Below are 25,579 nucleotides of genomic sequence, written 5' to 3' on the forward strand. Positions count from 1 at the left end.
CTCCGGGCTTCCAGCCAACCTCTGTAAGTGTATAATAAGGAACTGTGCTATAGTCTAGTAATTACTGTTGCGTTTACCCAGAGGTGGGCTGCTGCTGGAATGGCTAATTGTGCTCAGCTCTGGAATGCAACTGCGGGATTGAGTGCAATTTTGCTTCCTGCACCTGTGTAGGATGCAAAATTTTACCTGGGGATGCTCATGCATGCGCATTTTGGCGAGGTTTTTGCACCCGCGTTCCAGAGCCATGGAGCTGCATGCAATTAGCCATTCCGGCAGCAACCTACCTCTGTGTTTACTGATTCTTGGGACTCTGGCCAGCTGCTAAGACATTATTAGCATTGTGGTGAATACTTTATAGATTTTACTTTCGTTTAGAAGAGATTCCAAACTGCGAAGACTTTTATTAGTAGTAAACTTTTAATACTAAATCCGATGGTGTGCATCCTATTTTGGGGTCTTGATGCTGGGACAGAACAGATTATCTTTCTAATTTCTCATCCTGATTTATTTAATTTAATCTATTAAATTATTATGTTTTAGAATTTTGTTTGAAAGTTAGTTTTGTGGTTATATAATTATTGTGAGGAACTGAATATTTTTTTGGTTTCTTACAGACCTTTTGATTATTCTGTAGCTTTTTTGTTTGGATCTGTTTCCAATTCTGAAAATGATACTAACGTTTAACTGAAATTGGGGAAGCCAAAGGTTGAGGACAGTGAAGATGTTGATATAACTTTATAACAAGTGATGGGCAAACCCAACAGAGTTCGGATTCGGTGAATTCGGTCCAACTTTGTGTGAAGTTCGGCTGAACCCGACCCCGAACTCCGAGTACTCTGTGACGTCAAAGCTCCACCCCCGGAATCCCATCATTTTTTTATTTTTACAGAATTTTTATTTTTATTTTTTATTTTTACGAAAAAGGATGCCCCAGTCACGCCACAAGCAAAAGGAGTTGGGGAATCCCACAAAGGGATTCTGGGGGTGGAGCTTTGACATCACGTATATTTCTTCCTGGCTGGCCAAAATAAAGCCACAACCCAGGAAGACGTCTCCCTGTCGTCAAAGCTAAAAATTTTCTGTGGGGGCCTCACGTGAGCCTCATGCTGGCTTCTAGGTGGCCTGCTGGCCAGGAGCAAACACACAGAGGAAGCTCCAAGTGAGCGAGGCCCTGCGCTGACTGGTGTGGCGGTGGCGGAAGCATGCAACTGTCCTTTCAAGATTCTGGGGGCAGGACTAGAGTAATGGTGGGAGGATGGAATCCAGGAAGTGATCCCCTTGGTGTGCTTAGTGACCTGCCTGTAAGCGGCGGTGCGCAGAGGTAAAGTAAAAACTGTGGGCACCCCCGGAATCCAGGAAGTGATGTCAAAGCTCCACCCCCAGAATCCCAAACATCATGCCAAACACCACAAAGTTCAGTACGAACCCGAACTGTGCAAGTTCGGTTCGCCCAACACTATTTATAACACAAGTACACTTTCACTGAAAGGTCCTTTTTTTGTAAAAGAGATAAAACATGACTTATCCAGCCAATTATTTCCTAAAATCTTTCAGAGTAATATAGTGGTCTAACAGGAATATTTTATTCCATTGAGATTTATAAACAGCTATCATGACTGAGAACTCAGACAGAATCTGACTTTGTTGAAATCTATGGAATGTCACTTAGTCAAGAATCAACTGAAGTTGATTAAACACAGGAACCACCTAAACAGCTGGAGCAGTTAGATAATAATGATGTCAGGGCTCCCAGCCATGACACCCATTAAGAAAAGCATAGAACAGAGTAGAGACATTCTATGAGGCTCCTTGTCAAACAAGGTTGATTAAAGGCAGCTGACTGCAGCCTGATTTAAGAGGCAACCTCACTCCATGATCTTTCATTGGAATCAACCATGTGATCTTTCACTCTTGTATGATGTGATGTGTCGGTGCCTGGAGGCTGTTAAGGTCTGGATGGGTGTCAACAGACTCAAACTCAACCCTGACAAGACGGAGTGGCTGTGGGTTTTGCCTCCCAAGGACAATTCCATCTGTCCATCCATTACCCTGGGGGGGGGGGATCATTGAGCCCCTCAGAGAGGGTTCACAACTTGGGCGTCCTCCTCGATCCACAGCTCACATTAGAGAAACACCTTTCAGCTGTGGCGAGGGGGGCGTTTGCCCAGGTTTGCCTGGTGCACCAGTTGTGGCCCTATTTGGACTGGGACTCACTGCTCACAGTCACTCATACCCTCATCACTTTGAGGCTCGACTACTGTAATGCTCTCTACATAGGGCTGCCTTTGAAAAGTGTTCGGAAACTTCAGATCATGCAGAATGCAGCTGCGAGAGCAATCATGGGCTTCCCTAAGTATGCCAATGTCACACCAACACTGCGCAGTCTGCATTGGTTGCCAATCAGTTTCTGGTCAACATTCAAAGTGTTGGTTATGCCCTATAAAGCCCTTCATGTCATTGGACCAGAATATCTCCGGGACCGCCTTCTGCCGCACGAATCCCAGCAACCGGTTAGGTCCCACAGAGTTGGCCTTCTCCGGGTCCCGGTGACTAAACAATGTCATCTGGCGGGACCCAGGAGAAGAGCCTTCTCTGTGGTGGCCCTGACCCTCTGGAACCAGCTCCCCCGAGAGATCAGAATTGCCCCCACCCTCCTTGCCTTTCGTAAGCTCCTTAAAACCCACCTCTGTCATCAGGCATGGGGGAATTGAACTATTCCTTTCCCCCCAGGCCTACACAATTTATGCATGGTATGTTTGTGCGTTTGTTTGGTTTTTAAATAAGGGTTTTTAATTATTTTAAACATTAGATTTGTTATATGCTGTTTATTACTGTTGTTAGCTGCCCCGAGTCTATGGAGAGGGGTGGCATACAAATCTAATAAGCAAGCAAGCAAGCAAGCAAGCAAGCAAGCAAGCAAGCAAGCAAGCAAGCAAGCAAGCAAGCAAGCAAGCAAGCAAGCAAGCAAGCAAGCAAACAAACAAACAAACAAATAAATGTTCATGTGGATTTTGCTCATGAAATTCCGATCTCTGAATTGACTGACAACTCTAACCTGGATCTTGAAACTGTGGATTGGATTTTGACTCTTCCTCTGTGTACACTAGTTAAAACAAAAACCATTCAGGTAAGGTTTCGTTTAGAGACTTTGCTTTGCTTTTCATTCTTTGTCTGTGTTATCTCCTTGGCCTAGAATAAATTAATTTCCATAACTGTTTGAGTATTGAAACTAGAAGCAGGACAACTGTATTTCTAGAACATTTCTTGCCTCATTTCTCCTGTGGCTTAAGTCTTTTTAAGTTAGACACTGTGCTATTTCCACAAAAGCTGATTTCAGCCATCCAGTAAGTAAACTTTATTTTATGCATTCCCCACATGATTCTTTGAATTCCACACATGATCTTGTTTAAAGAGAAATCCTGATATTTCCTTGAAAAGCCTCCTTAGATGAAAGATCTATTAGATCCATTTGTTACAAGGCCAGGGTCCAAGTATTCCACAATGTTCTATGTTAATTGAGGTTAAAAAAAACCTACGTGAAAGAATACATAGCTGCTAACAGGTTTCAACATGAATGACCTAGACCTTTAGGTATCAACTAATGATTAACATAGGTTATTAGCAACAAAAATAGTAGGATGTAATATAGTATTCTGAAATATTTTGAGCAAAAACTGGAAATTAACAAGACTCATTGTAACAGAGGGACACAACAATTAGACCAAAGTAGTTGTGTTTCTTATTCATTAAGCTTTAATCAACTTGTGAATACAAACTAATTCTGAGTTATATTTCAAATTTGATATTTTTATAATTAGCTGTTAGAAAAATGCTTATTAAGCATGGAGTTCATTTGCATGAGAATGCTGAAGCACATTTTTATATTCTTAGATTATTTGGAATAGCTAGGGTTACAGTTCATCTGTGCTCAAAATCCAAATTACCTCAGATGGCAGCAAAGATGCACAGAAACACTCATTCTCCCCTGCACTGTTCGGAGAGTCCAATGTGGGTTGTTCTTCAGCCTCATTGGCAGGGACTGAGTTAAAAATTAACATAATTATGTCCCGCCCCCCTCTACCTCCTCAGGTTCAGTCTTAAAAACTCAGTCATAGTGTAGGAACTATGAGTTTTCTTCTCACAGTATGTGAGATTTATAGGATGTTTACTAACAATAATTTTTTCTCCTTTTTTTCCCTTTCTCTATAGGAGGAAGACCTGGATCTCGAGAACCACTGCCCTCCGGGGTATTGTTCTCCGTCTCTTCAATCCCTGAGAGGCCACTGCTCTCCGGAGTATTGCCTTGCTGAAAGGGATCGCTGGATTGGGGTCCCTGACGCCCGCGATCAGACACCCCCCCAACCACTCTTCCAGCGCAACGAGTCTCCGAGTATCGGTTCTTACCGATCAGAGGAGCAATCAGTACACAGAATTTCCCCATGGGGGGAAATCAGCTGTAAGGCGATCCCAGCAGCTCCCAGACAGCGTTCCTGCCGATCGGCAATGGAAAAAGAAAAAAAGATCAGCTGTTCGGAGGCCCTTTGCAGCCACCTTGTTCCCGATCGCTCAGAGGAGCAGAGATCGAAGGAATTGAAAGGGGGGGGTGCAGAAGGTGATTGCCGAGCTGCCCGAAGTTGCGCCCGCCATTTTGGCGCAGGGCCAAAGCCTCTGAGTCCCCCTCCGGCCGTTTGAGAAGCAGAGCTTTTCCCGCCTGATGTCACGGCCGCCATCTTGTTTGCTAAGGGGTCAGAGTGACTAGGCTCTTTTCAGCCTATCCCAGGGCCGCCATCTTGCTTCAGGGCGTTGCCAGGACAACGAAGCTATTATGGGCTTCTACCTAGTATCCAGCCAATCACGAGCAGGAAAAACAGATGACATGTTATTTAGGGGACACCAGCTTCCCTAGTCCACCATTTTACTTGCTTTTAAGCAGTAACCTCGTGTTTTTGGCTCGGTGTTGTTACAAACATGTCTCAATCCAGTCCCAGCGCTCCTGTGCCCTCCTCCTCCAAGAATAAAAGTAAGGACAAGGGGCCCAGCTCAAAATCTAAGGGGAAAAGCTCTCAGTCCTCCAATGCACTAAAGGAGGCTGAGAAGAAAATAAAGGCCCTCGAGGCCCAGCTGGACAAAGCAAAACCAAGACAAGGGCCTAGCCCCTCAGCCATGGTTATTCCACCCGTTTATCAAAGCCCGCTGGGTCCTCCTCCCCTGTCATCGGCCACCTTCGAGGGGCCTCCCTTTCAAAGCGCTGGGGGTCTTTCACCAGACCGCCCATTAAGTGCCCCCCCCACCATCTGAGGGATTTCAGAGATCAGAATGGAGCAGGCCTGCCTCTCAACCTCCAGCAGCTACAGCCACATTCACGCCCACAGCAGCAGGGCTCAGGGGCTCTACAGATAACTGGCAAGCCATGTCTCCCTCGGTACAAGACATGATTGCTTCAGCTTATGCACAGGGCATAGCAATTGGGGCCCAACAACAACATCAATCCCCACTGCCACCTCGCCCCAGCAGGCAGGATATCTGGTCAGCTCCTGCACCTGCACCTTCCCTGCATGACTCTTTTCAGGAGGAGCAAGAGTTCAGAGAGGCCTTTTCAGACCCAGAGAATGAGCTGTCGGGGGATGAAGCCACCTTACCAGAACAGCCTGTATTAGCAGGCTTATTCAAGGCACCCCTTTTCAGGGTTCTCCTAAACAAGGCCAGAACCACACTAAATTTGACCAGTGCCCAAAAGACGGCTGACCAGGATGTGGGCACATTACCCGCTTCCAGACTCATTAATGAGCCTCAAAGGGACTCAGAAACTATCCCTGCAGTGCCCATATTTGCAGAAAACATAAAGAGGCCCTGGCAGCAACCAGCAGCAGCTCTGGGTCCCTCAGCTCTGGACAAGAAGCTTTACTCCTTCGATCCAGAAATAGAGGATTTGCTCCAATACCCGGCTGTGGATACCCCGGTTACCTCGCTAATTTCCAATGCCCTGGTTCCATCGGAGATGGCGGATGGTTTGCGGCCTGATGATAGGAAGGCCGAGAACCTGATCCGGAGAATGCACCAGCTATGTGCCTGGTCCTTGAGAGCTGCTATGGCAGCCTCCTTCTTCAACCGGGCCTCAATCCTTTGGCTTCGAGACATCCTCCCCAGGTTGGGCCCGGAGGACGCTCGCCTTCGCCAAGACATTAATAAATTGATCGCCTCCACGGAGTTCTCCGCCGATGCCACCTTGGCTGCTTCTAGGTTTTCATCCAGGGCGATGGCTACCAACCTTTCCACTCGACGCCTAATATGGCTCCGCTCTTGGCAAGCGGACGCCAAATCGAAATGGCGTCTTGCAACCGCGCCCTACCAAGGGACCACACTTTTTGGAGAATCACTAGATAAAGTCTTGATCGAGGATAAAGACAAGAAAAAGGTGCTGCCAAGGTCGGCGAGGAGGCAAGACAGGCGGGCGGCCCCATACTACAGAAGGCAGCCCTTTCGAGCGGACACGGCCGCGCCTGCGGCCTCAAACACCAGGCCATATGGACAGAGCTCCTACACGCAGCCATCCTTCAGGTCCGACAGAACAGGTTATGGAGACAGGAACCGACAGTTCCAACAGCCCCGCAGATCCTTTCGGGGCGGGAACAGAGGAGGGTACCGAAAACAAAAATGACTTACCCATCCAGGTACCCATCGGTGGACGCCTGCAGTCCTTCTCAGGCTCTTGGGCGGCTATTTCCACCGACATTTGGGCGCTAGATACCGTGAAGAATGGTCTGTGCATCAACTTCCTACAGACTCCTCCGGACAGATTCCTACAATGCCCGTCGCTATCTCAACCAAGATGTTCCCTGATTGCCAGGGAAGTACAACACCTGTTGGACATTGGGGCAATAGAACCGGTGCCAGTACATCAACAAGGACAGGGGTTCTACTCTATCGTGTTCTTGGTCCCCAAGACGTCCGGCGGCTACCGCCTGATTCTCAACCTCAAGCAGCTGAACATCTATGTTCGCTACCAACGTTTCAAGATGCATTCCTTACAGTCAATCCTGGCATCCATCCGACACCACGACTGGATGACCTCCATCGACCTCAAAGAGGCGTACCTGCACGTACCAGTTCATCCACATCATCGACGTTTCCTCCGCTTTTGTATACAGGACCATCATTTCCAGTACAGGGCAATGCCCTTCGGACTTTCATCGGCCCCCAGAGCTTTCACCAAGCTTCTGGATGTACTGACAGCTGACCTGAGAACCAGATCCATTCGTCTCATGGCCTATCTGGACGACGTAATCATCTTGTCCAGCAGCCCTCAACAGGCCAGACTAGATCTACAACGGACAATACGTTCTCTAGAGACCTGTGGTTTCACGATCAACTATGTGAAAAGCCACCTGAATCCAACCAAACAGCTCTTACATTTGGGAACTCTGATAGACTCTGCAGCCGGAATCGTTTACCTGTCATCAGAGAGGCAGCAGAGGGTGAGGACGCTGATAGCTTCTATTCAGCACCGCACCAGGGTCCCCTTGGCCCTTCTATCCCAGCTGCTAGGAGTCTTCATCTCCTGCATCAGCATCATCCCATGGGCGCGGCTGCATGCCCGCCCGCTTCAATGGCTCCTCCTCCCCTTCCAAAGAGCACGCATGAGCCACTCCAAACACCAGGTACGTCTCACGTTACCCGTCCGTCACTCTCTGCCCTGGTGGACGTCCCAAGCGCTGACCAGAGGCTCTCCCTTCCTACACCATCGGGAGGTGACGATCACTACAGATGCGAGCCTCTCCGGCTGGGGAGCACATTGCGGCTCCAGAGTGGCCCAGGGTCTCTGGACAGCAGACGACCTGAGGGACCCCAATATCAACTTACTAGAACTAAGGGCAGTCTTCAAGGCACTCCACTCCTTCAAAGACCGGGTAGAGGGACAGCATGTCCTCGTCATGACGGACAACGTAGCAACAAGGGCCCATATAAATCATCAGGGAGGTACGAGGTCGGGCCGTTTGATGGAGGAGGCTCACTCCCTGATGTCTTGGGCGGAAACACACCTGGTCTCGATCCAAGCAGAACACATCTCAGGATCAGACAACACCCAGGCGGATTGGTTGAGCCGCACAACCATCGACCCGGGGGAATGGTCATTGAACCCGGAGGTTTTCCAGGACATTATACACCGTTATGGGGAACCGGTAGTGGACCTGTTCGCGACCCACCTCAACAACCAAGTGGTCCGATTCTACTCCCGGTTCCCGTGCCCGGGAGCCGACCGTATCAATGCGCTCCTCTCCCCATGGCCAAGGGGTCTACTCTACGCCTTCCCTCCGACTTGCCTTCTACCCAGGGTAGTCTCCAAGATACTCTCGGAGCAGGCGGAGGTGATTCTTGTCGCCCCCTTTTGGCCCAGACGACCATGGTTCGCGGACTTGATGGACCTCTCAACCTCCCCGCCATGGAGGATCCCATACCACAGACTCTCCCTCACCCAGGGGTCGTTGGTGCACCCAGAGCCTCAGTGGTGGAGGCTTGCCGTGTGGAGATTGAGGGGGACCGCTTGAGGGCGGAATTCCTGTCGGAAAAGGTCATCCATACCATCCAATCGGCTCGACGCCCGTCAACGACTCGCATTTACCAAGCGACATGGGCAGCGTTTTGTAGATTCTGCAGAGCTCGAGAGATCCCCCCTCGCTCAGCCTCCATCTTACATCTATTAGACTTCCTACAGAAGGGGCTGGACGAAGGGCTGACCCCAAACACCCTTCGCAGGCAGGTGGCAGCTATCGCCACGGTCTTAAGACCAGACCCCCTTCGACCGATTTCCCATCATCCATGGGTTAAAGACTTTCTCCGAGGAGCCTCGAATCTTTCTCCTCCAGTTATCCATCACTTCCCATCCTGGGATTTGACTTTGGTCTTACAGGCCCTTACAGGACCTCCTTTTGAACCACTGAGAGAAATCACGCTTCGCCTTCTATCAATCAAAGTAGCGTTCTTAGTGGCCATCACATCTGCTCGCAGGGTGTCGGAACTCGCGGCATTGTCAGTCCGGCCGGACCTTTGCGTGTTCCACCCAGATCGAGTTACTCTTCGGTTAGATCCCAGCTTTCTGCCGAAGGTCAACACAAGATTTCATAGATGCCAGGACATAATATTACCGGACTTCTGTACCCACGGTTCACACCCATCAGTCTTACGCTGGCACAAAGTGGACGTCCGTAGAGCTCTAAAGATTTACATTCGACGGACCAGCTCTTTCAGGAAATCAGAAGCATTATTCGTTTCCTTCTTCCCAGGATCCATGGGCAACAAGGTGTCCTCTAAAACTATCAGCCGATGGATCCGGTCCTGCATTATGGAGGCATACAGGACATGTGGGACACCTTTGCCAAGGACAATCACGGCTCACTCTACCAGAAGTGCAGCCACCACTGCCGCCTGGAACACACAGGCGTCAATCAATGACATCTGTCGGGCTGCAACCTGGGCGGCCCCCACGACTTTCATCAGACACTACCGTATAGACTCATTCGCTTCATCGGAAGCGGCATTCGGTCGCAGAGTGCTGCAACGGGTTTGTGTTCAGACACCCCTGGTCCAGCCTATCCCGCCCTAGTTGGTTTGCTTGGGTATATCCCACATTGGACTCTCCGAACAGTGCAGGGGAGAAGGACCGTTGAACTTACCTGAACGGTCTTCTCGCTGCACTGTGAGGAGAGTCCAAACCCTCCCGGCTTCTTGGCCCAGGGGTTCAGTTCGTTACCAGTTTAACTTCTTAGTTAATAAAATTGGTTTGTTTACACTATTCCTTCGTTTTTCTTGACTGAACCTGAGGAGGTAGAGGGGGGCGGGACATAATTATGTTAATTTTTAACTCAGTCCCTGCCAATGAGGCTGAAGAACAACCCACATTGGACTCTCCTCACAGTGCAGCGAGAAGACCGTTCAGGTAAGTTCAACGGTCCTTCTTTGCTGACATCTGTTTATCATCTTAATTGTTGCAGCCCAGATTTCAGAGACCCAGTTAAAAAGGATCACTTGGCACTATTTTAGGAGGATGGGGCTCATATAATGATGAGGTAGTTCTGTAATGCTGGTTGGGCTATTTGCACATTTAACAAATCAATAGATCTGTATAATTGCATTTGGACTTTATAGATTAAAAATACTTCACGTTATGGGTTACATGTCAAGGGTTGGTATAGGACTATGTACCTGGTATATTATCAACTTTTGGCTTTCTATTGTATGATAAGTAAGTAGATACTTTGGTAAACAAATGCTGCTGTCAAAAGACAGTAAGACAGGTAGTCCTCAACTTATGATATGTTGGTCATTATGTGGATCACTATGTGAACAAAGGTTGATTTTACAACCTTTTTTGTGTCTATCATTAAGTGAATAGCATGGTCATCAAGCAAATCCATTGTCCACAAAATGCTGGTTTTCCTAGAAACTGGAAGTAGACATTGTTTTCTGGCAAACTCCCCCCCCCCACCAAAAATGAAATCACTTGACCTTATTTTTAATTATTATTATTATTATTATTATTATTATTATTATTATTATTATTAATAATAATAATTAGATTTGTATGCCACCCCTCTCCAAAGACTCGGGGCGGCTCACAACAGTAATAAGAAACAGTGTAACAATGGGACAAATCTAATAATAAAAAATATATAAAAACCCCAACAATTAAAAACCATACTGCACATACATACCAAACATGAAATATAAAGAGCCTGGGGGAGATGTCTTAGTTCCCCCATGCCTGGCAATACAGGTGGGTCTTGAGTAACTTGCAAAAGACAAGGAGGGTGGGGGCCATTCTAATCTCCGGGGGGAGTTGGTTCCAGAGGGCCGGGGCCACCACAGAGAAGGCTCTTCCCTTGGGGCCCACCAAACGACATTGTTTGGTCGATGGGACCCGGAGAAGGCCAACTCTGTGGGATCTTATCAGCCACTGGGATTCGTGCGGTAGAAGGCGGTTCCGGAGGTATTCTGGTCCAATGCCATGTAGGGCTTTAAAGATCATTACCAATACAGTGATCCCCCGGGTATCACGATCCCGATCATTGCGAACGGCTATATGGCGATTTTTCAACCCGGAAGTCAAAACACCATCTGCGCATGCGCGCCCTTTTTTTCTATGGCCACGCAGGCGTAGATGGCGCCGGGCAGATCAGCTGCTGGGCGGCTTCCCTGGGTCTTCCCCCTCTTGCTGGCGGGAGGGCAAGCGGCGGGCATCAGCGAGGAGTTTCCCCACCGCCCACGCAAACTCCTCGCTGCTGCCGCGCCCGCCGCCTGTCCGCCGCCTGCCTGCCCGCGCGCCCGCCGCTCGCCCGCCCTTCGCCCGCCCACGCCGTTCGCTCGCGCCGCTTCCCAGCTGAGTCCTGAAGCGAATTGGCTTCAGGACTCAGCTGCGAAGCGGCGCGAGCGAACGGCGTGGGCGGGCGAAGGGCGGGTGAGCGGCAGCGAGGAGTTTGCGTGGGCGGCGGGGAAACCCCAATCTTCGGCTCCTCGCTGCTGCGGCGGAAGTAAAAACACCATCTGCGCATGCGCAGATGGTGTTTTTACTTCCACAGCGCTACTTCGCGAAAAACCGATCATTGCGAGGGGTCCTGGAACGTAACTCTCGCAATGATCGGGGGACCACTGTACTTTGAATTGTGACTGGAAACTGATCGGCAGCCAGTGCAGACCATGGTGTTGTAGAAAGGTGGGCGAATCTGGGAAGCCCCACGATAGCTCTCGCGGCCGCATTCTGCACGATCTGAAATTTCTGAACACTCTTCAGAGGTAGCCCCAAGTAGAGAGCGTTGCAGTAATTGAACCTCGAGGTGATGAGGGCATGAGTGACTGTGAGCAATGACTCCCTGTCCAAGTAGGGCCGCAACTGGTACACCAGGCGAACCTGGGCAAATGTCCTCCTTGCCACAGCCGAAAGATGATGTTCCTATGTTAGCTGTGGATCGAGGAGGATGCCCAAGTTGTGAACCCTCTCTGAGGGGGTCAACAATTTCCCTCACCTTGGCTGTGAGAACTTCAAATCTTGGTGAGGTCTGTCATAACTTTGAATGGTCACTAAGTGAATGGTAAATTGAGGAGTATCTGTATGTTGCCAAGATAATTAATAATAATTAATATAATAATAATTGCCAAGATAATTAATAATAATAATTTATTAGATTTGTATGCCACCCCTCTCCGAAGACTGGAATCCACGTAACATTATTGCTGAATATTACCTCTGCATTTAAAGTATTCCAAAAATTTCAGCAAACACAATAACATCTTATAGTATTTGAAAATATCAGACTTCTAAAGGACTTATGATAAAGATATATTGCAGTCAGATTTTTGTCTTAATTCAGAAGATTTTTAAAACAAATATTAAATTGATACCTTTTAGGCCTATTCGATAAATAATTCGAAAAAACTTTGGACGTTTGTTATTAGATATGTTGATATATGTTGAGAATCCTCTATGAGCAAAAGTGCAAAGATCTGTCAATTCTCAAAATGGAAGAATGGCTGGAAAAAGCAATGAGGTAAGTAGAGATGGCAAAGTTAACTGTTTTAATTAAAGAGAATGAATTATCTCGTTTTGATCTTAATTCCTATTTGTATTTTATCCTAAAATAAATTATACCAAAAGATGAAAAATGATATAACTATTCAAAATTCCTTTAAAATAATAGAAGACATTGGTCAAAGCAGGAAATATCTAGAAGCAGATAAGCACCTTTACAGCATTAAAGGATAATTCCACATTGCGGCTTAAGGTATTTCTCTCTCTTGCTGTTCCTCACAGTAGTTTCAGAAATTCCAGTACAGATTTGTCATAGTTCTGCCCCTACACTCCTCCTGAGATGCGAGTTGGGAGGAGAAGGTGGGAGATGAGTTGGAGGAAAGGATCCCAGAGCCGTGTAGGGGCTTGAGTCAGGGAACAACAAAAAATACTCATGGAGAAATGTTAGGTTGAATGAATCATGTTTTTCTAGAGTTGAGGACAATTCATTAACATAATAATAATAATAATAATAATAATAATAATAATAATTATTATTATTATTATTATTATTATTATTTACTAGATTTGTATGCCGCCCCTCTCCGAAGACTTGGGGCGGCTCACAACAATAATAAAAAACAATATTATAGCGAAACAAATCTAATATTTAAAAAGAAGCATATAAAACCCTATCATATTTAAAAACCAAACAACACATACATACCAAACATAAAATATAAAGATCCTGGGGGAAAGGTGTCTCAACTCCCCCATGCCTGGCGGTATAGGTGGGTCTTGAGTAGTTTACGAAAGACAAGGAGGCTGGGGGCAGTTCTAATCTCTGGGGGAGTTGATTCTAGAGGGCCGGGGCCGCCACAGAGAAAGCTCTTCCCTTGGGGCCCGCCAAATGACATTGTTTAGTCGATGGGACCCGGAGAAGGCCAACTCTGTGGGACCTTATTGGTCCCTGGGATTCGTGCGGTAGCAGGCAGTTCCGGAGGTATTCTGGTCCAATGCCATGTAGGGCTTTAAAGGTCATAACCAACACTTTGAATTGTGACCGGAAACTGATCGGCAGCCAATGCAGGCCACCGAGTATTGTAGAAACGTGGCCGAATCTGGGAAGCCCCACAATGGCTCTCGCGGCCACGTTCTGCACGATCTGAAGTTTCTGAACACTTTTCAAAGGTAGCCCCATAATGGATGATTATGGGATAGAGTATTAAAATAATGCAGAAAATGAATCCACTGAGTGCCCAAGACAAACAGCTGCTGAGGGCAGTGGCTAGTCACTGCAAGTATAAGGAGGTGCCAGGCACTACAGCCAATCAGAGCCAGGGCTGTTACTACAAAGGGGCTAAGTACTATATCGACCAGCTAGCATGCTGACTGAGGAATTTGGTGAGTTGATGTCCATACATGTTAAAATGGCTGAGGTTAAGAAACATTGCTATAGACCAAGGGTGTCATCACAGCGGCATCATGTTCGGAGAGGGGCGGCATACAAATCTAAGTAATAAATAAATAAATAAATTGGGACCTCCCCCCATTTTACTAAAGTGGGTGGGGGCAGAGCCAGCATGTGATGCATCCGGCCTGCGGGCAGTGAGCTTTACCCCCCTGCTATAGATCATCCTTCTTGAGGAGTTTAATATGCTCAATCAAAGATGGGTGCACATGCAAAAGATTGGAACTAGGAGGAAGCTGACGTCATTCACAAAGTGGGGGAAATGAGAAATCTACCCTAAAAGTTTTCATTTTAGATGTATCTCAGTAAAATTGCTTTTCTCAAAAGTCAAGGCTTGGTAGCTGAACTCCATCTCTACAAGCAATTGATCTAAGTAGGCTTTCCAGTTATTTTAATATCACTCTTTGGATCTTTTGTTAAGCTCTTTCCTACATTGGTTATTTGAATATATAAAAACTACCTTGACAGGGGAAAAAATATTCAAATGTAGATTTATTTTTTTACCAACCGTGCTGTTTTTAAGATATTTATAAGCAGCACATGCTACAATTAAAGATATATCTGCATGATTTTAACTGCCATATGGTAATTTTCAGCTTTCTCTCTGAGCTAGTTTGCATATCATCATTCTTCTATTATATCTGCATGTAACTTTGTGACATGCATGTGATTCTCAAGTGTACATCTGTGTATTTAACATTCAGCATGAGTACTCCTCCAGAGACTGTAGCTATGACAGCAAAATGCTTTCTGATTATCTACACAGACATTATCTAGATTTTTAAAAGTAAAAGAGATTGGAAGGAACTAAAAAATGGGGGCACTGGAGTTTTATTTCTTTGTGTACAAACTCTGGTGTCTTTTCATCAACTAGTGCAATGTTTTTCACTAATGAATCCTGACTGTTGCAATAGTTATTTTTCTTCAAAAATATAAAGCAAAACCTTACTACTTATCAAGTTACCAGTAGAATTAAAGTCTTAAAACTCACTGGAGAACACATTGGGCCAGAAGGAAAGTTCATTACATGTAATATTAATAAAATAGTAAATTAAAATAGAATCTTTCTAGTTTTTAAAATCCTATTAAACTTTCTGATGTAGATTTTTCTATGCCATGATTTGATGCCATTGCAAACTAGAACTCTGCATGGTACATTTAAGGACGTAATGTTAAAATATTTCACTTCTCAGAAGCATCTGTTAAAAATATGCAAATTGCTTGATAAAAATAGGTATAAAGTGAAAGAATAATGAAAGTAATTAATTACTGAGTGACTAATGTGCAAAGAAGAACACTGATGTTGCAGGATTCACAAGTACTTTTTAATGTCAAAAGCAAAATATGCTGGTGTAGGCAACATCTAAGATTAATAAATGCCCTTTTCTGAAGCAGATTCAGTGCAAATATGGAGGGGACAAGATGAATTAAAAGACTCCACTAGCAAATATAAGGTGTCATTTCCCTGTCAGTATTAGCTAATACATCTAGGCTTTTCTCCTGGTACATCTCAGTAATGAAAGTTCTTTGTAATAGATTGGTGTCTACTCTTTTCTTCAAAACATCTTACTATATACAGTAATTTTATTTGTTTATTTCTTTAAGTATTTTTTAATGTGTAGTTGAATCAATTTAAAGAAGAGCAGGTGTAGTTACAATGATGTACCACAGTTTTTTCAGTCTGTTATTAAATGATGCCAACACTATCAATATAGAATTATTTTTTATGAGTCTCAGCATTCTAACATCTTCGTTTGAATTGAGTTAGGTTCTGTGTATGAGTTGTAAACTTAATTGCTTTTACTTTATTGTTATAATGCTTCATCTCACCGGCTTCAATGTTGCTTGGTCAGATATAGGCAATATAATTTTCTGCCTTCCCTCTTTAAATATAATCAGATGTACATTCCACTTTGGTTAGTTTATTTGAGGGGTGCTGTTTTATCTTCCCTTCAATGTTCAAATAACCCCCCCCCCCAAGTTTGCTTCTGCCAGCCATTCTTATTTGCTTAGACAAATCAGCTGGTATTGTTCCAATTTCATTTTGAGGCATTAGTTGGCAAGGTTGAACTGATTTTTGTGTTTAAAGGGAAATTACACATGGAAATTTTATAAGGGTTTTGCACATGAATGAGAACATATCTAGTCACTTTGATTGTGCATAATCACAAGTTAATGTAGCACAGTGATTTTTAGAAAGTCATTTGAAAAATAACATTTTAGAAGCTACTCAGGTAGCTACAAATGTTTTCTACCCTGGAAAGAGATCTACAGAGGCAAGAGATTTAACAATATGGAATTTACCAAAGTCTGTAATACTGGAACTCTTTATTGCATTTTCAAGTCAGTTTCCTAAGCAAAAGTATTTTCAAACTCCCTGCCAGTGTCTCATCTACATTTAGATTTGAGGTAATTTCATAATCACAGGGAAGCACTTCACATGCAGAGTTTCCATTCATATGTTTCCATTTCTTTGAAAGTCGAAATCAGTGATTACTTAAAGACTCTTTGATTTGCATGATTTGTAACGAACAGTAATACCTACATCTGTTTTGTTTATCCATCAAACTCTAACCTTTGCTCTCCTCAGAATACATTTTGCAGGGGATCTTGCTGCTCTCTGAGCTGGGATGCTTTCTTGCTAGTACTGATGACGATGGTACCTACAGTAATGTGGGTAATGAAATGCCTGCGAAGTATTTTGATACTTTATTATTGTGCTAGATACTTGATACTTTATTATTGTAATTGTATGTATATACACGGAAACTTCAGATCATGCAGAATGCAGCTGCGAGAGCAGTCATGGGCTTACCCAGGTATGCCCATGTTTCACCATCACTCCGCAGTCTGCATTGGCTGCCGATCAGTTTCCAGTCACAATTCAAAGTGTTGGTTATGACCTTTAAAGCCCTTCATGGCACTGGACCAGAATATCTCCGAGACCGCCTTCTGCCGCACGAATCCCAGCGACCGATTAGGTCCCACAGAGTGGGCCTCCTCCGGGTCCCGTCAACTAAACAATGTTGGTTGGCGGGCCCCAGGGGGAGAGCCTTCTCTGTGGCGGCACCGACTCTCTGGAACCAACTCCCCCCGGAGATCAGAACTGCCCCTACTCTTCCTGCCTTCCGTAAACTCCTCAAAACCCACCTTTGCCGTCAGGCATGGGGAAACTAAACATCTCCCCCTGGGCACGTTGAATTTATACATGGTATGCTTGTGTGTATGTATGTTAGTATAGGGGGTTTTCTTAAATTTATAAATATTTTAATTAATTGGATTATGTATTGGATTGTTTTTCACTTGTTGTGAGCCGCCCCGAGTCTTCGGAGAGGGGCGGCATACAAATCCAAATAATAAATAAATAAATAAATAAAATAAATACCCGTACAATGAAATTCACATAACTCCTAAATACCAGGCCCAACACACATAACAATCACAAAAACATGTCCCACCTGCCCCAAATTCCCACACAAATGACCAAGTAATGATGTCCAACAGCCCACTTTGGTTCATTGTTAAAAGCAATTATAGCTTCGGGATAAAAACTATTCAGAAAAATGTGTGGTTCGAATTTTAATTGTTCTGTATCTTCTGCCAGAAGGCAACAGTTCAAAAAGATTGTAAGCAGGATGAGAAGAGTCTCTGAGAATGTTGTGCAACTTCCTAGAACAACGAGATGCGAAGATATCATCCAGGGCAGGTAGCTGGAGCCCGTTGATATTCTGGGCAGTTTTAATGATTCTCTGTAGAACTTTTTTGTCTGCTGCAGAGCTGATCCCATGCCATAAAAGAATGCCACATGTCAGGACATTCTCAATGGTGCTGCGATAGTAGGACAGCAGTAGATGCCAAGATAGATTTATCTTCCTGAACAAAGCTCAGAGTGTCTATGGAAATTTATTTATTTATTTATTTTGTCCAATACACAATGAGGGCTTTAGTGGGTATATATATATAGTAAAATACATGATGAAGGTTATAGAGGAGATGCTCATAGTAAAATATATCTAAGAAATAATAGAAAAGAAGATATAGTAATAGAACATATCAATGAAAGAATAGAAGAGATATAGGAATAGAAGAAAGGTATAGGAGATATAGGAGAGCAATAGGACAGGGGACGGAAGGCACTCTAGTGCACTTGTACTCGCCCCTTACTGACCTCTTAGGAATCTGGATAGGTCAACCGTAGATAATCTAAGGGTAAAGTGTTGAGGGTTTGGGGATGACACTATGGAGTCCGGTAATGAGTTCCACGCTTCGACAACTCGGTTACTGAAGTCATATTTTTTACAGTCAAGTTTGGAGCGGTTAATATTAAGTTTAAACCTGTTGTGTGCTCTTGTGTTGTTGTGGTTGAAGCTGAAGTAGTCACTGACAGGCAGGATGTTGCAGCATATGATCTTGTGGGCAATACTTAGATCTTGTTTAAGGCGTCTTAGTTCTAAACTTTCTAGGCCCAGGATTGAAAGTCTAGTCTTGTAGGGTATTCTGTTTCGAGTGGAGGAGTGAAGGGCTCTTCTGGTGAAGTATCTTTGGACATTTTCAAGGGTGTTAATGTCTGAGATGCGATATGGGTTCCAAACAGATGAGCTGTATTTGAGGTGATGGTCATGGTTGTCCCAAAGGTGCTTTTCAAAATGTTTTGCTTCTTATCCAAGAAGCTTCTTCAGTTCTAAGAATTCTTCTTCAGACCTGAAGAAGCTTCTTGGATGAGAAGTGAAATGTTTTCAAAGGAAAAAAAACCCCAAAGTTCAGTTGCCTTTTGAAAAGCACCTTTGAGTCCACCAAACTCAGAAGACATCTTTCTTTCAGCCCTGAGCTATAAATATTCTCTTTTATTGGTAGTACTTTGCATGGCCACAAAGCCAGAGTGAAATCCAGCAGATTCTGAAAGGTTCTGGAGAACTGGTAGTGGAAATTTTGAATAGTTTGGAGAACTGGCAAATACTACCTCTGGCTGGACCCAAAGTGGGGTGAGAATGGAGATTTTTGCAATATTCTTCCCACAGCAGTGGGAGGGAATAAGAATTCTGCAGTATTCTTCTCCTGCCATTCCCACCAAGTCACCCCCACCAAATCACAACATACCCACTAAGCCATGCCCACAGAACCATTAGTAAAAAAAATGGATTTCACTACTGCCACAAAGCCGTTAAAATGGCAGATTACCAGGAAATCTAAAAGATGTGGGGGAAACTATGGGATGAATAAGTCATCCTAGAAGATGACTGTGACAAACTACTCCTCTATTGTTTTTAAAACTTGCAGGATTTGTTCAGGTCACTTTCCACTATTTTAATGAAAATGCCTGAGGGCTCAGAGCCATTCCTAAAGAAGCAGGCTACCAATACACATTGGTATTACACAGATAAGATGGAAGTAAAGGTGCCAATTCCATTAATTCCATTAATTGATCATATCACCTTGAAGCTAAGATTCAGGCCTGCCAAATTCCAAATGAAAAATAGTTGCGCCCTCTTTATTGAAATATTAATCTTGATAGTTCCCTTATCATATCACTCTTGAAAGCAATGCCCAGAAATACAATATCCATATACATGTAATCTTCGTTTTATACATTGATAAAATATGAAACTAAACTAAAAAGACATTAACATTAGCATATTTATTGCCATTTTTATGAGATGCGCTTCTGCAACAAACATAAAATCTTCTAGGATAAATCTGCATCTGGCATTGTCTCAATAACTATTAAATTTACAATGGCACAATATTTACACTGGCTCTCTCTTTTAAGAAACAATGAATTCTAAAGATGTTCTACACAATCTTGATCATAGCATTTGATGTTGAGAGCTGTTGGGTAGATGCTACTCAGTGATGGGCTCCTACGGGAACAGTCAGGAACGCAGTTCCAGTAGCAAAATTTGGAGCTCCACCCCAGAGCACCCAATTTGCACTGAAAGGTGTTGAAACAAAATCGCATAAGCCACACCCATGGTGTGGTAGTAAAACTTTTGGTAGCCCATCACTGATGCTACTATATGAAAATATGATCCATATATAGAATATGATCCATGTATAGAAATAACATGTTTGGAAAATGATGTATCGCTCCGAGTCTCCGGAGAGGGGCGGCACACAAATCTAATTAATAATAATAATAATAATAATAATAATAATAATAATAATAATAATAATAATAACAACAACAACTTCTGTGCTTCATTTCCTCCTTTATTTGTTATGAGTCCTTCAAATTGGTCCAAACTTCATTCTATATATGGTTTATATCTGGTATTTATTAGATTTCTACTCAAGTTCGACTGAAAGATCTTTTTTCATCTTATCATAAAAAAGCATTCACTACATTAAAATAAGGGCCACAATCTGGAAAAAAAACCAAGTTGTTTGAATAAGGCTGTTTGATTTTTTTGTAGAGCAGCATGCAAGAACCCAATACATTTTGAACCAAAGTAGGTTCAATACAATAAGTATACAAGCACAATAATTTTTCTCAACTTCAACAGTTTGAAGATATGTAAACTTTAACTCTCATAATTCCCTAGCCAGCTATGCTGCACTATGTTGGCTGTGGAATTCTGGGAGTTAAAGTCCGCACAACTTCAAACTGCCAAGGTTGAGAAACACTGAGTTATTGAATTGTGTTTTGAAAACCAGAAACAAAACTGTAAGAAATAATTCTGTAATTTTTAATGATGATGAATCTAATATCATACAAGACGGTAAAAATAAGCAAATTAAAAACAAAATCCAGTGCGAAAGTTAATATTTGGTAGAGTTTCTGTATATGACGCAATTTTTAGTAATTCCAGAGTAAAGGAGCTTTTTATGTGTATAAAAATAATGTATATTTAACTGTGGAATCTGAGGACAGAAATTCTGTTGAAAGGTCTAAGATAAGAATAAAAAGGGATGGGGAGAAAAGGAATACATCATGGGAGGGGTTGGGGTTTTTTTTACAGTTGGAAGCTATGCATGAGTTCTTTCTGTATCAGATGAGCAGTCTTTCAAAGATATATGCAATTCTGTTAATAGGAAATTTTAATTATCCTAACATCTGCTGGCAACCAAACTTTGCCCAACAAATTATTACCCTCTCTTGATAACAACTTCACTTGTCTGGCAACCCTCCAAGGTAGATCAAACTTTGAAACCAAAGATACGCAAGCTAATGCTCCTTTTATTATAAGATTATAGTAATAGAATCTTGCACGTTTGACTTCACTTCCCCCCTTCTTCCCTTTTTATCATCAAAAGAATTATAGAGGGCCATATCTCAGATACTTTATTAAATTAGATTTCTGTCCTACATTCATAATTTTCCCTCTGGTTTGGTTGAGGCTCTTCCTCCATCATGGTTACATAGCTAAGTGTTGAAAAAAGATGAAAAGATTTGCTATCTTAAACGTAATCCTTATCAGCAGCAGGGACAGTTGTAGATTTGAGCAACCTAGGCAGTGGCCTAGAACACCAAATTTTATGGGGTGCCAAAATTGAAAAGAAGAACACAGTAAAAAGCAAAAAGTAGTAATGACACATTCTATCTGCCAGCAAAGATACTAAAGGCTAAATATAATTTCACAGATGTATTGCCATATGACAACAATAGGTACTGATGAAATTAACATTATTTACTGTGATTCCCATTATTTATACATCACATAAATAGAGTGAAAAGTCGAAGAAATGAAAAATAATTCTCCAAGGCTGAAAATCTTAAGCATAAAGCTCAAAAAATGTGAAAGAAAAAAAAAAGCAATAAGAAGGTGCCATTTTGAAACTCCTAATAAAATTGGAAGATGAGCTAAACAAAAGGGTATCCAGAATATGACTTTGCCCAGGAAGCCAATATATCAAGAACTGGTTCTGTCAACAGTGAAGAATTAATTGAAGAAGTGAAGTGATTATATCATGTTATCCTTGGAGGAGGAACTGATTTCAGAAAAGCAGATTTTGATGTCCTCTGAAGGAAGGTAAACCAATTGAAATCCTCTGAAGGAAGGTAAACCAATTGAAAAAATATGCCCAGGCAGGTTGAAAACTCTATGAAAATTAATAATTCCTCAAAATGGGAGAAATTTAAAAGAGCCAATACAAATACATATGAAGCTCTTCAAAAGAAAAAGAAAGTGAAGTAGACCCAGAGACAGGGTTTTGAGCAATCGGTACTTTTATTCAGCTCAGAGAACAAGTGACAGCTCAGCAAGGTAAAGTGACAATTCAGCGAGTACCGACTGGCTCTGCAGGGAGAAACCGCTTCTTTTATACTTTGCGGTTCCCGCCAAAGCGAGAGCCGGCCGCGTCTGAGCCAATCAGGAGCGACTTCCTGCTTGGGCTCAGACAGCGCTGGAAAAGAGGAACAAACTATTTACAGCGTTACAAGGTAGCCATTCCAGGATACAACAGAAAGCAAAGAAGGAAAACACACAAGAAATTGAAGGAGGATACATAACCAAACAGATATCCAAGGAATCTTCTGAAAGTTTAAGAATTGTATCAGAAAAGGAAAATCTCAAGTATTGTGAAAATACCAGAAACTTCAAAAAGGGAACAATAGAAACAAGGGATACAGTACACAATCAATTTGCAATACATGATGACTGCAAAAGCAAAACTTAATTCCAAATTTGCAACAGTATTCCATAGAACAGAAATGGAACCTTGACTATGCTGCTGGTAGAAGAAGGAATTGCAACCTAAAATAGACAAGGAGAATGTAAGAGGGAACTTAATGTACATTCAAATTTACAGGTCAGATGGATTACATCCTAGAGTACTGAATGAGCTCGCAGAAATAATAACAGAACTGCTCTCTGAGTTCTCTCTGAGAACTCCGAAAGGACTGGCTTGGTCCCAGAAGATTGAAGGAAAGCAAATATTACCTTCATCTTCAAAAATAGAATAAAGGAGGAAAGTAAATGTCAGTTTGATGTCTATGCTGGGCAGGGTCCCTGAACTGATTATTTAGAGATGTTCCTGAACACTTGGATAGGCTTGCTGCAAATTGGTTTTGTTGCAATTTGTTTTGTTGCAATTAAATTGTTTCGGAGTAAAGTTAGATCCTTCTATGATAGTGTTCTAGCTTAGTAGACCAGAAAGATACTGTAGACATAGCACAACTATATTTGAATAAAGCCCTCAACAAGTCTCTTAAGCTAGTATTATTATTTTTTAATGGTAGACAACGGGCTAGAAATTTATTTTTATTTTATTTTATTTATTTATTGGATTTGTATGCCGCCCCTCTTCGTAGACTAACTGCTCTTAGATGGATTAACAATTATGTGGACTAACAATTGTCCAAGAATGCTGAATGCTCATTTGATAATCTCCTCCCACACACAATCATAGATGGAGAAAATTACCAGAAAAATAAGTCAAAACCAGGAAAGATAAAATTCTTGGGAATGAACCCATGAAAGAATTCCAGAAACGTCTCTCTGAAGAAGTTCCAGAGAGAAGCAGACACATTACAATATCTGTAAAGATGCTAGTTAAATAATGCTGAGGATCATCCAATTCAGCTTTACCTGAAAACGGAAATGCCAGATCAAGTAATAAAAAACATTACTGTATCAATGAAGGAGACTATCTTTAGCTCAGGGTTGAAATGAGGGGGTCCTTGGTGTTCTCTCAGTTTGGGATTTGTTTTTTTGCAGATGTTTAATTACCCAAACTAGGTAACATTATCCATCAGTGCTGTTGATAATTATTAGCACTGTTGATGTTACCTAGTTTGGGTAATTAAACATCTACAAGAAAACATCTAAGCTCAGAAGATCCCTCAAATATTACTGTGTTTGTATACTGAAGAAGAACACCAAAGGAAGTGTGTTACTATTCATGAAAAGGCTTTTATTAGTGTCAACTATGTCAACTGTGTGATATGCTTAGGAAACATTTTTATTCTCCTTAACTTTCCATTTGTATTGGACAAAATAAATAAATAAAATAAATAAATAAATAATAAATAAATAAAATGACACCCCAGGACATCCCATTGTCCTCATGTAAAAACTATACACAGGATAGGACTATAGGGGAAATGGCAAACAGAATGGCTGTAAGTTGGCACAATGAGGCAAGTTTGAATACTTTCTCAAAAGCGTTTTGGGAATAGCAAGGATAATCAGAAAAACAACAAATGGATCATACAAGAAATGAATCAAAATTCTAACTCAAGGCACAAATAATAAGGTTCAAATCATCAAATTTTATACATAATATATGAAGATCTAAGTTTTTCTTTTTTTTAAAAAAAAAGAAGTCTATAATGCTTGGAAAGGTAGAAGATAAAAGAAAAGAGGATGACTAGCAGTGAGGTGGATAGACTCAGTTGTAACTGGGTTGGGTATACCACTGGAAGATCTGAAGGGTCAGGTTGGAGACAGATCATCTTTCAGAAAGTCTATTTATGTGTTTAAGAGTCACCGCCATCATTAATAAAAAAATCAAAATAAATTGAATCTTTGACTACGGAAATTAATGGAATTGGCAGAATAAAAGCACATCAAGAGAATTCCTTTACTAGTTACTAGATTAGTGGTTTAAATATGTAAGTTTCCAAAAACTATTTTATTAAATCTACTAGGTAGATTGATAGAAGTCAGTGTAATCTAACAATTTATAAAGACTGACACATATGACTTCTCCCAAATGTTTCTCTTATAAACTTATGTGAAATTGCAGCTGGGCTACAGTTATGAAAACAAATAAATTATAATTACACTCAATGTATACCAGACTTTGGAAGAAAATGAGTGTTACATATTCTATAAATCCTGGTATTGAGGAGTTGAATCAGCTGTTTTAATATTCATCAGCTAAAGCTTTTTAACTCATAATTTTTGTGTCTAGGCAGCTGGCTTATATATTTCTTTTACAGAGGATGAAATAAGTTCTTCCAGGACATTCCAATGAGCAGAATGCTCAAACCATTTACTAGGAAATATATATTTTAATTCAAATGCATGGACATGAACCATTGAAACTAAAATAATAAATGCATGAATATTTGTATAGCTTCTAAAGGATGGTGGTCTTTAGAGATTACAGAAAGAAGTTATAAATAAATAGACCTTTATTACAGTCAAAGATCATCAATATAATAATATTTTTTTAAAAAAACAGAAAAACAGAACATCCAACAACTGTTTTAGATTCTTACAATCTAGACATTTTAATATCTTTTTGATCCTAGTAGCAGAGTCTTGGGTGATAAATGTAGTCCTTGACTTACAACAGTTCGTTGACCATCCAAAGTTGGTCGTCACCCAAGTCAACAAAGACATGCTAGGTCTTGAGGTTCTTGGACATCTGGAGACAAATGACTTACAAAATTCATGCCTTTTGGCTGGCCAACCAAAATTGACCCATTGTAAATATACAAAAGATGTACATATCTCGCTATGATGAAGGCACACATTTGTGACAAATTCCCACTGCTGCTGTGCAGAATCTGGCTGCCTGTGCTGTAATTATGGCCTGTTCATCTTTAAGCAGCCACGGGAGATAGGTAGTGTCTGAGTGGCCAGGATACCTTGCAATTAGTGGCAAAATATGTTTTTTCCTAATGTCTGTATAAAAGGAGCATCTCAGGAGCATGTGTTCCTCAG

The sequence above is a fragment of the Erythrolamprus reginae genome, chromosome 1, assembly GCF_031021105.1.
Source record: "Erythrolamprus reginae isolate rEryReg1 chromosome 1, rEryReg1.hap1, whole genome shotgun sequence".
NCBI lineage: Eukaryota > Metazoa > Chordata > Lepidosauria > Squamata > Dipsadidae > Erythrolamprus > Erythrolamprus reginae.